Here is a 12,958-nt window from a genome sequence, read left to right on the forward strand (position 1 = left end):
TACAATTTCCTATGGGCCTTACCCGACTTTTTGCCCACTAAAGAAACGATAAATCAGGCTGCTGTGCGCCGACATTGTGATAATCCTATCACTTGCGCCATCGACCTGGCTGACCTGCTTTTGCAACACTAAATCATATGTCCCGCCCCTAAGCCTGACATTATCGAAGCATTCATATTACCCACCTCTCTCGGTGACGTTACAGGGTGCGTAGCCAAACGCGCTCAGTCGTCTCCAGTCCTACGCGACTTTACACAGAACCCGGAAAACAACACACATTCTCCAGCATGGGGTCTGGCATGGATTCACATGCTCATGAATATTCCCCGTCGTCAGGCTGGGAATCCTCGGTAAAGAAAAAATCAGTATCAGTTTCGTTTCTGATCTGTCTTTCGTACTGACCACAGCCAATGACTGCCCTCTACCTAAGCCCCGCCTCTGGCAGACATCTTCAGATTTTTACCGCACATTCAAGTGTTGGGATCCTCGTGCTATTGCTCTCGAGCGTTAGTGCTATTTTTCAAGTTTTTTCTCAAAAATGTCTCTTTTTTCGGTCAAAAGAGCCTCAAGCTCCACCGTTTCTTCATCCGATCAACGGGGACCCGTGTCGGATTCGTCTACACCCCTCAAGGGTGAAGATTTCGTCGAGCCACGCTTTTGGAGGACTCCAGAAGTTTCTCAGGCCCATCTCGAACATAGCCCAGGAGAAGGGAAGCTCGACGCCCGGAAAGCTGTTCAGGGTCTGCCCTGGATGCCAGCTTCAGAATGTCTTCAAGGAGGACGAACACTCCCTTTGCCTTTACTGCCTACATGAGGACAAGACGCACGTGGAGAAGGACTGTGCGTTTTGCGGCAATATGTCGGAGCGGACCATGAAGGACCGCCATCAACATCTCGCCAACTGGCTGGAAGGAAAGAGCCCGTCAGGCGAGAAGAAGAAGTCCGAGCGGTCTTCTAAGACCTTTGAGGGCGCCCCGGTGACGGGGGTCCAACAGAAGGCCAAGCACCGCGAGTCCGCTGGCACCGGGAGCGCCGAACGGTCGGGCTCTACCGGCGCCAGGCAGGGCGCATCCTCCCCGGCGCCATCAACCATGAGCCAATGCTCTGGCTCGGGTAAGAGGAAGGCCGAGCACCCGGCGAAACTCCTGGAGAGACCCCGGTCGTGCCCTAAGGCCCCATCGGAGGGGGAGCGAGGTGGTGACCCTCCCCCCAAGGCGGTGAGCGCACCTAAGGTGGTGAAAGCCTTGATCCATCCGGCCAAGGCCTCTATCGAGACAGTCACGGCGGCCCTGGCTCAGCCTGTGGAGGCTACACCAGTGGTGGCGACCCCGGGGCCCAGAATCTCCCTGCCACCGCGGAGGGAGTCCTCTTTCGTGCCCATCGACAGGACCCCCGTGAAACCTCCGGAGAAGAAAAAGGGGGGGGGGCAGGAGGTCGTCGTGGACTCGGCCTCAGCCTCTGAGGAGGAGCTGATCGAAGTCTTAGGCCACGGCTCTGGCGTGGAAGAAGGCCATCCTGTCGGGGGGGGGGGACCCTGACGTGGAAGACGACGAGGGCGTCGAGGATGCTGACGGGGCTCCCTCAACCAGTGCCGCAAGACAACTCGACGGCCATTGGGTTGGCTATCCAGTCCTTGGGCTCGGAGATCATGACGAGACTGCCGTTACCACCAACGGAGGAACCGCTCCCGACGGGGGACCCGGAGCCAGGCCAGGCCCTTCTGGGAGCCCTCTCCCTAAGAGAAGGATTCACCCTCCACCTCCTTTTCAGCCATCGCGACCTGTTCAGCCCTCCTCCCCGTCCACGACACGTGGGGATGATACGGGGACTGACACGGCCGCGACGGGTACAGACGACTAGGTTTACGACGAGGATCTCCCGTCGTCACCTCCCACCCGGGCTTCCCCGCCCGACGAGATTGGATCGTTTCACTCCATGATCGCCAGGGCATCCAAGCTTTTCCAGCTCTGCCCGGAAGAGAAGAAGGAAGGTTTCCTTTATCAACGGCGCGAGACCAAGAGGAAGACGGTCCTCGCTGTACCTCTACTAGACGATATTTGGGATGAGGGCCTCGCCCTCCTCAAGAACCCATCCACAGCGCCGGCTAGAAGGGATCGGTACGAGAAGAAGTACCGGGTCCCGGATGCGGCCCCCTTGTGCCTTTGGGCACAGCCGACCCCGGACTCGGTCATCTCCGCGGCGGCCAGGAAGAAAGCGGTGGGGGCGCGGCCTCTACATCAACCTCCCCGCCGGACGGCGAGGGAAAGAAATTAGACACGATGGGATGCAGAGTCATCTCGTCGGCAGCGACGACGATTAAGGCGGCCAACGCCTTGGCTATCGTAGCCCGCTACGACAGGGAGTTGTGGTACGAACTGGCCCCCCTGCTGGACTTCCTACCAGACGACAAGAGGGCGGAAGCCCTAGAGATCTTGCAGGAAGGAGAGGTGGCTTCGGACCACGCCATTACGATTGCGACGGACATCCCTGACACTGGATTTTGCCAGTTGGGCAACGGCGTGTGCCTTAGGTGGCGTGGATGGCTCAAGGCTACTGACTTCCGTGAGGACGTGCAGACCAGAGTCTTGGACATGCCGTTCGACGGAAACAACCTGTTTGGGAAAACAGTGGACGATTCCCTTCAAGCCATCAAGGCGGACACGGAGACGGCCCGGGCTCTTGGGGTTCTCCAGCAACAGCGGCCGCCCTTTCGGAGCGGCGGAGGCAAACAGGGTGCCTCCAAAGGTTCCAGCGGCGGATTTTCCACCTACCGTCAAGCGGCCCGTTCGTCGTCACAGGAAGCTTACAGGGGACGAGGCAAGTCAGGCGGACCCCGCCATCGTCGCCAAGGAGGACAAGGCGGCAAAGCCTCGTCGAAGCAGGACTGAACCGGCCGTGGGGTCTGGCCCCACCGAAGCACCCTGGTGGGAGGCCGACTGGCGAGCTTCGTCAGCGTGTGGGAGTCCATCTCCACCGACCGTTGGGTGCTGGACGCCCTAGCTCAGGGTCACGCGCTCGAGTTTCTAAAGAGGAGCCCGCGCGTCCCCCCTGTGGCCAGGAAAGAACATCACGTCCCTCAACTTCTCTTGGAGGTAAAGGCGATGCTCAAGAAGGGCGCCATCGAGCTCGTCCCAAAGAGGCTTCGGGGCTCCGGAGTTTACTCAAGATACTTCCTCGTGAAGAAGAAGACGGGAGGATGGCGTCCCATCCTGGACCTACGACGACTGAAAAAATTCATCAAGGCACAGAAGTTCCGGATGGTCACCCTCCAACATGTCCTGGGTCAACTGGAGGAGGGCGATTTCCTGTCGTCGTTGGATTTGGAGGATGCCTACTTCCATATTCCCATCCTAAAGGGACACCGAAAGTTTCTCAGGTTCGTGGTCCAAGGGCGTCACTACCAGTTCAGAGCCCTTCCCTTCGGATTGAGGTCGGCACCCAGGGTGTTCACCAAGTGCCTCGCACCGGTCGCAGCCATATCAACGTTCTGGTGCTCCGTGCAGTGTTTTGGGCCGTCAGGTCTTTTCTTCCGTCCCTCAAGGGCAAGGTGGTGAGGATCTTCACCGACAACACCACCACCATGTTCTACATCAGGAAGCAGGGCGGTACCAGATCCCCAGCCCTGTCCAAGGAGGCGCAGGATCTGTGGCATTGGGCCGTCGCCCAAGGGATGTTTCTGGTGCCGTTTCATCTGGCAGGGATAAAAAACACCATCGCCGACTCGCTCAGCAGAGAGCTGCGCTCGTGCCACGAGTGGGAGCTACGACAGGATCTAGTGGACCGCCTCTTCCGACGGTGGGGCACACCCCAGAACGATCTGTTCGCGACGGCGACGAACTCCAAGTGCCGGAGGTTCGCCAGCAGGTTTCCCCAGCCGAGGAGCATGGGCGATGCTTTCTCGTTCCCCTGGGAGGGCCTGTTTCTATACGCGTTCCCTCCATTGCCATTGCTGATCCGGCTCATCAACCAGCTCAAGAGGTCACCGTGCAGGATGATCCTCGTCGCACCTGCGTGGCCGAGGCAGATATGGTTCCCGGACCTTCTGGACTTGTCAGCATCCCCGTCAATCAAGCTGCCAGTGGACGCGGATCTTCTCTCCAGGGAAGGAGGCGCCATCCTCCATCACGACCCGAAGTCGCTGAACTTGCAGGCATGGCTCCTGCAGCGTTAGAGTTTGGAGGATACGACATACCGGCCGACTGCAGAGAGGTTCTTGCAAAGGCCAGGGCGTCCTCAACTCTTAAATGCTATGGACACAAATGGAAGAGGTTCTCTGTCTGGTGCCACGCACAGAAGATTAACCCTCTACGGATTACGGCTCCCCAGGTACTGCCGTACCTTCTGACGCTGGCCAAGGCGGGACGGACGTCTTTGTGGTCTCGTCTGTTGAAAGAATTCATGAAGGGACTGTTGAGATCGTTCCCGCCGGTGAAGGCTCCGGCCCCGGCGTGGGAGCTCAACGTGGTGCTGACCAAGCTCATGGCACCTCCAACGGAGCCGAGTGCAGAGGCTCCAACGAAGTTCTTGTCGAAACAGCGTTTCTTGTGGCCATCACCTCCGCACGAAGAGTGGGAGAGATCCAGGCCCTTTCCTGCAAGCCCCCGTACTTGACTTTTCACGACACGAGGGTAGTGCTCAGGACGCACCCCTCCTTCATGCCCAAGGTGCCGTCGGACTTCCACCTCAACGAACCCTTGGTGTTGCCAGTTTTCTTCCCGTCGCCTTCGTCGCCGGCCGAAAGGACTTTGCACTCGCTGGATGTGGCTAGAGCGCTGAAGTTTTACCTGGACCGCACAAAGTGTTTTCGGAAGACGTCACAACTTTTTGTGAACATTGGACCTGTCAATCAGGGGAAGGCTCTCTCAAAGGCCTCCATTTCCAGATGGCTCTCCGGCTGTATCATGTACTGTCATCGATTGGCAAACCGACCGCTGCCTGGCCGTCCGAGAGCCCATTCCACCAGAGCGATCGCAGCTACCACGGCGTTCCTATCTGGTGTGCCCTTGCTGTACATCTGCAGGGCTGCTACGTGGAGGTCGACGCACACGTTCACGAAATTCTACTGCGTCGATCGGGATTCCAGGGAGGAGTCCAGGGTCGGCCAAGCAGTGCTGCGCAATCTGTTCGCCTAAGGAGAGCCTGGTGAGGAGATAAGAATTGCTTAATGTTGAGCCTTTGCCACCTCCCGTGGTTGTGCATGTGTGTACTGATATGTATTCTTTATTCATGAGCATGTGAATCCATGCCAGACCCCATGCTGGAGAAGGAACAAGTTACTTACCTGTAACTGTTGTTCTCCAGCATGGGTCTGGCATGGATTCACATGCGAACCCTCCCGCCTACCCCTCTGCGGCTCTTCATACAGCCACTTCACGTGCTAGCAAATCTGAAGATGGCTGCCAGAGGCGGGGCTTAGGTAGAGGGCAGTCATTGGCTGTGGTCAGTATGACGCAGAGATCAGTGATTGGTTACTACTATGAAAGACAGATCAGAAACGAAACTGATACTGATTTTTTCTTTACCGAGGATTCCCAGCCTGACGACGGGGAATATTCATGAGCATGTGAATCCATGCCAGACCCATGCTGGAGAACAACAGTTACAGGTAAGTAACTTGTTCCTCATCTCACAACACAGCGCGCCACAATTCGGAATATGAAACTGTGATTTAAAAGCAAACAGCAAGATTGTACAGTTCGTAAAGTACATTTATTTGACATCAAATGTTAAGAGAATATTCAGCGATTTGCATTTGTCTTTGCTGTCGATCAGCAAAAGTTCATCTTGAGCCACGTGCTGTTCCGTTGCGGTACACAGGCTGTTGGTTTATGATAAAAGAAGCAAATGCACTGATAATCGGAAGGCTGCTTCAACAACGAGGCATTAGACCACCATAATGGTTGGTATGTGGCTTCTAGCCGCTAGTACTGCGTAAGGGCATATTGGTCATTGGCGATTGTCCCATAAAATGGTGCGGGTCATGAAGTTGCTTACATGGAGCTGCACCTGGCAGTTAAAGAAACCATCGGCTGGGGTCTGAAAATCGTGGCATTGACAATACGGAAGGACGTACCTGTTTTAAAAAAACATAAATTAGTCTCACCAGCTGATCTTCATTAAAAATATTCATTTTATTTATTAGGGTGTGAAACTATTTGCTAGCTAGGATAGTGCAACGGAGTATGTTAACTTATTCCCATTGACCCACCCTCTGTCCTCTGCCTTTTTCAGAGCTCTCTAAGCGACAGGGGACCAATTTGGCGGTGATAGTGCGCGGTAGTAAACACTATGCCACATTGAACGAACAAGTACAACTTAACCGGGCTTTAACGCCATGCTATTGTTATTGTATTCCGGTATAAAATAATCTAAAGGGTTACTTACATTATATTGGCATTTTCCATTGTCTAAGTGTAGTGCAGTCCCATAATACGACTCCGTCTGTGCCAAAGATCTTTCTCATAATGATATAATATATAAAAGTGGTTTTGTTTCAGAAATTTCATCCTTATCGTGTCTTACATTTTTGCAACACTCCTTCAAAAGAAGTCTTTTAGCACGATCTCTGTCTGTCAAGGTAAAAAAACAATAGAACCTTATAGTGCGAGTCGTGGGCCTCTCCGGCACGCGAGCAAAAAATGGAAGCGGCTGACCTTCACTGTAAACGACCATAAATTCTTAGTTTGCAACATTCTGTGTACAGCCATCTCTGAGAAATTGCTTTTTACACTCCATCTTTGTATATTGTTTGCGTGCTAATAAAAAAACGTTGTTAACGGGACGTTATGGTTCCAAGTAAAACCGAAAAACCCCTGAAATTCGCCAGTTATGGTAAGCTAAGCAACCATAACTCGTGCCACCACCGTGCACTGCTAAGACTAACAACCACGACATCAAAGATGACATCACAAATGCCATTGATGACATCACATGTATATGTACTTTTCATGAAATATGTGTACAAGGAATTCTTATTATAATGTTGCGAAAAAAGTGTCAAGGAGCATTGCAACAAATATCATACGTTAGTGCTTTGAACAATGCATTGATATAAATAGCATTCTATTATGGGGTTCTATCTAGTATACTAAGCTACTAATGCAGAAACATAGCATTGTGTGCAGTGTACAAGATGAAGGTATAATATTCGTAATGTTAATATGTTGAATAATAAAATGATAATTGTTTTCTTAATAGATTTTTGTGTACTGTGAAATATGTAATAAGTAGCTATTAAAACCCATGTATTACATAATTGCATTACTGTAGAGAAAACACAAAGCGACAAGAACACATACTAATATACACATACATAGGGTAAATAGCAGCTTTGAAACCGAGAAATCATCATTTATTTGCATGAAAATAATGCTGTCTTTAAAGCTTGTGTCTTCCACTATGTATATGTTTCATATGATGTGACTGGACTCTAAGGGAATTGATATAAAACCTACTTGTAGGATACGTCTACGAATAAAATACAATTTTTAGTTTCTGACTGTTACTGAAGAAAACCATGTGGCCTAGATATGTCAGCAAACAAAAAAAGAATGAGCCAGAAGAACACTTGCGGTGTCCTGAAATGTTCGAAAATTAACAAAATGGGGGTGTTATGAGGAAGTTCTCCGTATTGTGTGACTGCTTAGCTGTATGCAATGAGGGAATGGCACAGAGAGTGAAGTGGAAATGGTAGAAGGGCTGTGCAAGAGTTACGCGGTCCGCGGACACCATGGCTGTCCGTGGACAGGGCGTGCTGCATCCGGGGTTTTCCAGCAAATCCAGCATGGAAAGAAGACTCTAGGGATCAGCCAATCAGATGTTGAGGTTGTGGATTTGTGTTGAAAGAGACTGTGTGTAGTGAAGATGGCATAAGTGGAGAAAGTCAGGGTGTTGCTGCTTGGAGATATGTTTGTGCATGGTTTACAACAGTATGCTCAATGCAGGCATGTTGCAAATAATTTTAATGTTAAAGGAGTGGAGGTGGTGTGGAGCACTGTGCCTGACTGCAATGTACAGGGAATTGTACAAGTTTGTGAATATATGGGCAGGATGAACAGTCCCCATGTGGTAGTTTTGCACTATGGTGCTTTCCATTTGGGCTATGTCAGTGCCCCTACTTTGTTAGCAGATTTGGAACACTTGGTTCAAGCGGTAATGAACATCCTTCCAAATGCCAAAGTCATTTTTCTGGATTACTACCTAGGGCAATATGGGACAATAGTTCAGTTGTTTGTCCTCAGAAAACAATGCTAGGTGTGTAATCAACCGAGGCATGTGTGCCTTCATGCTTAGAGCTGGTATGTTCATCTGTAATAATGAGAATATTGATTCCAGTAATGCTGTTTATTTTAAAGAAGATGGAATTTCCTTATCTTTTATGGGAAATGCCATGCTGTTTTGGAATGTAAGGGTTGCTTTGGAGAAGGTTATGTGAAGATTTTAGGAGTAAAGTAAGAAAAAAAAATCAAATACAAAATAACAGGTGTCTGTCAAGCATCTGCAAAAAACCCCCAAAAAACGGCTCCTTTCAGAGCCAACCTCAAAGGGGAAATGGGACACACTATTTAAATTTACATTCACCACGCTCAGATTTACGATATGTCCGCGGACATGGCAGTAGTCCGCGGACATCGAAATCACTAGCTAGGGGTTCAGTATGTTCTATGTTACGTGTTTATAAAGTCAGGGATATTATGGTTAAGTTGTGCTACTAAAAACCTATGAAATTCAGTAAAATAAACTTTGTTAAAGGGACGTTATGGTTCAAAGTAAAACCGAAAAACCCCTGAAATTCGGTAGTTATGGTAAGATAAGCAACCATAACTCGCGCCACCGTGCACTGCTAACACTAACACCCAGGACATCAAAGATGACATCACTGATGACATCACATGTCTGGCTCTCCCTTTTTCCCTTTACTGACATATCTAGGCCACATAGTTTTCTTCAGTAACAGTCAGGAAGTAAAAATTGAAAAGGTACTATATTTGTAGACTTAGGGTCAAGTCACATCATATGAAACATATACATAGCGGAAGACACAGGCTTGAAAGAGAGCAATCCTTTCTGTGCATGAAGATAATCATTAGGGTTATCAGCACTTTCTCATATTTTTATTACTCTACCTTCCCTGTATATGCTCATATTTGTATACATTGTACTCACTCTCCTTTCCTTTGGGTGCAGTCACATCATGTAATACACATACATATGGTAAGTAGCAGCTTTGAAACAGCAATAGTTTCTCTGCATAAAGACAATCAGTTAGGTTATGAACTCTTTCTGCTACTACGTCTGCTTTTTTGTTTACTTCACTGTCCCTGTATATACTCATATTTGTATGTGTTGTCTCTGTGTTTTGTCTGTAATAATTATGTATTAAGTGGGTTTTATTATCTACTTATTACATTTTTCACAGTACGCAAAACTCTAATAAGAAAGCAGTTTTCATTTCACTATTCAACATGGCAAGATTATGAATATGGCACCTTCATCATCTATGCTGCACACACTGCCTATGTTTCTGCATGAGTAGCTTAGTATACTGGATAGAACTTCATAATAGAATGCTATTTATATCAATGTATTGCTTAATGCACTAATTGGCTCATGATATTTATCCCAATGATCCTTGACAGTTTTTGGTCAGCATTATAAGAATCCCTTGTACAGAGTTTTCATGAAAAGTAAATGCACATGTGATGTCATCAATTACATTTGTGATGTCATCTTTGATGTCCTGGGTGTTAGTGTTAGCAGTGCACGGTGGCGCGAGTTATGGTTGCTTATCTTACCATAACTGCCGAATTTCAGGGGTTTTTCGGTTTTCCTTTGAACCATAATGTCCCTTTAACAAAGTTTTTCACTGAATATATATATATATATATATATATCTCCAAACTGGCCAGGTAATTATCCTCACAGTGTGTATCACTACTTACTGTGATGAATCTAGTGAGATCATCACTGAAACCCCGGAATGGGCCTCCTCTCACGTTGCCAGTGGAAGGCAGCCGCTACCTGATCCTGACCCTGGGGGGGGACGGTATTATATGGGAGGGGACTCATATCAGGGGGAATTGATATCCTCTTTAATCCAAGATTCCCCCTATCATTCCTTAAGCACTGATGGCATATTGTAAAATACAGCAAACCAATGCAACTGCTATGCAATCCAAAATAATTGGAACATCAAAATCCCAAAACCATTATGGACTTCAAGATCCATAATGCCCTTGGTACTGCAACGAAAAAGAGGGACCCAGAGTTAGTAAGCATCAATGCTGTTAACTAGAATGTTCGGTCTAGTTGTTATAGACCACAACACCCGAATGGGACATTTAAACTCGGTAATGAGTTGCAGCTGAGGGGGGGGGGGAGGTTGGGGAGAGGGGAGGAGGAGGAGGACTGAATGCTGGGTCGGTCACAGAAGCAGAAAGAACACCACCAGCTGATGCCGATGTGAGACGTGAAGGCCGGTGGTGTGGCAGAATAAGCGCTGCGGGAAACTGTATTGGGCGGGGAAAAAAGCACAGCTCAGAGGGAGACGTGCTCTCGACCGGACGATCATCTCATCAGTGTGCCAGGATACGCCAGAGCTGTTGGAGCTCTGGGAAGAAGCTGTGCAGACCATGAGTTTGCGGGAGCCGACCGGAAGTAGTTACTGTTCATCCTAGTAAAGGTATTCCATTCGAAGAAGAAATGTGATCTGCTGATAATTTCTTTGATTTATGAACTTGTGTTTTGAGAGAAAGACATTCTTGCTTTACGAAGGAGGACATTGGGATGCCTATTGCTGTGATTTGTGGAACAAGTCTTTATGACCGATATTTACCGTGGAAGGTTGCATTTGAAGGGAAAGATCTTTTGTGTTGAAATGAACAGAACTTCGTTGAATCAGAATTTCTCAGGTATTCCTGCATTTATTCAGGGGAAGGGAAACCAACCCTGGTTGCAAGGAGTCCTTTCAAAAACCAGTAAGTTTGAACTCTTATTCTATTGTTTGAATTGAACACTGCCGAATATTCCATGTGGTGTTATTTTGTTGTATGTATTCGTGTGAGACTCAAAGACTTTGAACAGTAGGTCATCTTTCTTTACTTTAGTTTTGTATGTAGGGACATCCTCGTTAGGATAGGGAAAGATGGGCGTTTCTAACCCCTTTTCACTTCATAAATGGCCAACCTTTGTCATTCGCAAATTTACCTTCTTCTGCTTCTAGACTCGGTCTCAAACGTTCCTGGCCCCTCTTATTTCCGTACCTTCTCTCTGGGAATGCTTCACCGGTTTTGCCAGGGGCAACGGGTTTGTTGTTCCGAATTCTACTTGGTCTTCTCTTCCTGGGTGCGCTTGTCTTAGCGGCCAGGTACTGCTGGCAGTCTTGGTGCAGGTTCCGGGCCGTCCACCCTTTACAGGTCACGCCACTACCACAGTTTTGTGTGCTCCCCATTCATTCGCCTCTGCGGCTCTGCAGTATGCCACATTAGGTGGTCCCGGCGCATTTTTCGGACCGCACGGTACACCCATGACAGGTCACACCACCACCTCCGTTTCTCCACTTCAAGTGGGCCGGCAAGACGCAGTCCGGATGTCCCGCTGCTTGTCTCTGCTACACTGAAGAGTTGCCTCGCTGCAGTCTCCCGAAGCCCAGTTTCCACCTTGCATGCTTCTCGACGGTGTCCTCGCTCGTTGGGTTTCCTTCTGGATTCAGAACAGAGTCCTTCTTTGCTGTTTGGTTTAAATAGCGAGGACTGCCTCATTGTAATACAGTTCGATTGACAACAGCTGGTTGTGCACTCTTCCTACTTGATTGTAACGTGCTTGGGATATTAATTCCTGTACTCATTACAGCAAGATTGTCTGATAGTTTTCATGGTTTGAGACTGTATCATAGGTAGAGTAGGTGTTATTACCCCGTGGGGTCGGGAGTTAAAGGGGCCGTGGCCCGGACTCTGGTCCTTATCCACAGGAGAGGAGTTCCTCCCCAGGAGGTCCTCTCACATTTTAACACCCTTAGGGAGACCATTGGTTAGCCACTGCACGTCCCTTGCCTCTTGGAAAGGGGCTTCCCTGGGGAGAAGTGACACCATCTGGATGGATGGATGGATGGATGGATGGATGGATGGGTGGGTGGATGGATGGATGGATGGATGGATGGATGGATGGATGGATGGATGGATGGAAGCAAGGAAGGCTTCTGCATCTCCTTTCTTTTCTTTAGATGATTTGAATAGTGGTAGGGACAGCATAGGTTAGTATTTGGACATATGACAGACTGTTGATTCGGACTGCACCATTGACAACAAGCATCATAGTTAGTTTTGTGTTGGGTAGGTCAAACACTTTAGCGATGCATCCTTTTTCCATATTATTGAAATAAAACTTGGTAAGAACGCCACCACTTTGTCAGCCTCCTTCTGACCCACCACAAAGGCCTATGTTTGAATACAGCTTTTCCCATTTTGAGCAGTTTCTTTTTTTTGTCTGCAATATGTGTGAAATACAAAAGTAGTGATAACCCATATTTGGGTTGCCAAACTGATATACCCGGCGTTGGCCAGGTTATTACGTGAGAAGCATGACTGGTGACATGATGGCGATGAGGCTTGTTTGGAAACAAACGTTTCTTTCCCTTACCGGTGAACATGCTTTATGGCTTCGTCGATAGGCACCATCTCGCAAAAATCCTCTGGAAAAGTAATTTCACCTGATGGAGCAAAAATGAGGAAACTTCTGCAATGCTACCTTCCTTCGCCTCTCAGGTCCATTCGCCTCTCATACATTTTTTGTTTCCTTTCTCGTCGAACATGGTTTACGGCTTCGTCGGCTGGCCACAAACCCAGAAACCTATTTTGACTTGTGCTGAAATACAGGGAACAGGTTGAGGTGTACAAATGTCAAGTAGCCAGTAATGTCCAGCAAGGTCCTAACAGGTGACTGTGCAGAATGTGGTGCAGAT

The sequence above is a fragment of the Ambystoma mexicanum genome, chromosome 3q, assembly GCF_040938575.1.
Source record: "Ambystoma mexicanum isolate Mex_15411 chromosome 3q, UKY_AmexF1_1, whole genome shotgun sequence".
Taxonomy (NCBI): domain Eukaryota; kingdom Metazoa; phylum Chordata; class Amphibia; order Caudata; family Ambystomatidae; genus Ambystoma; species Ambystoma mexicanum.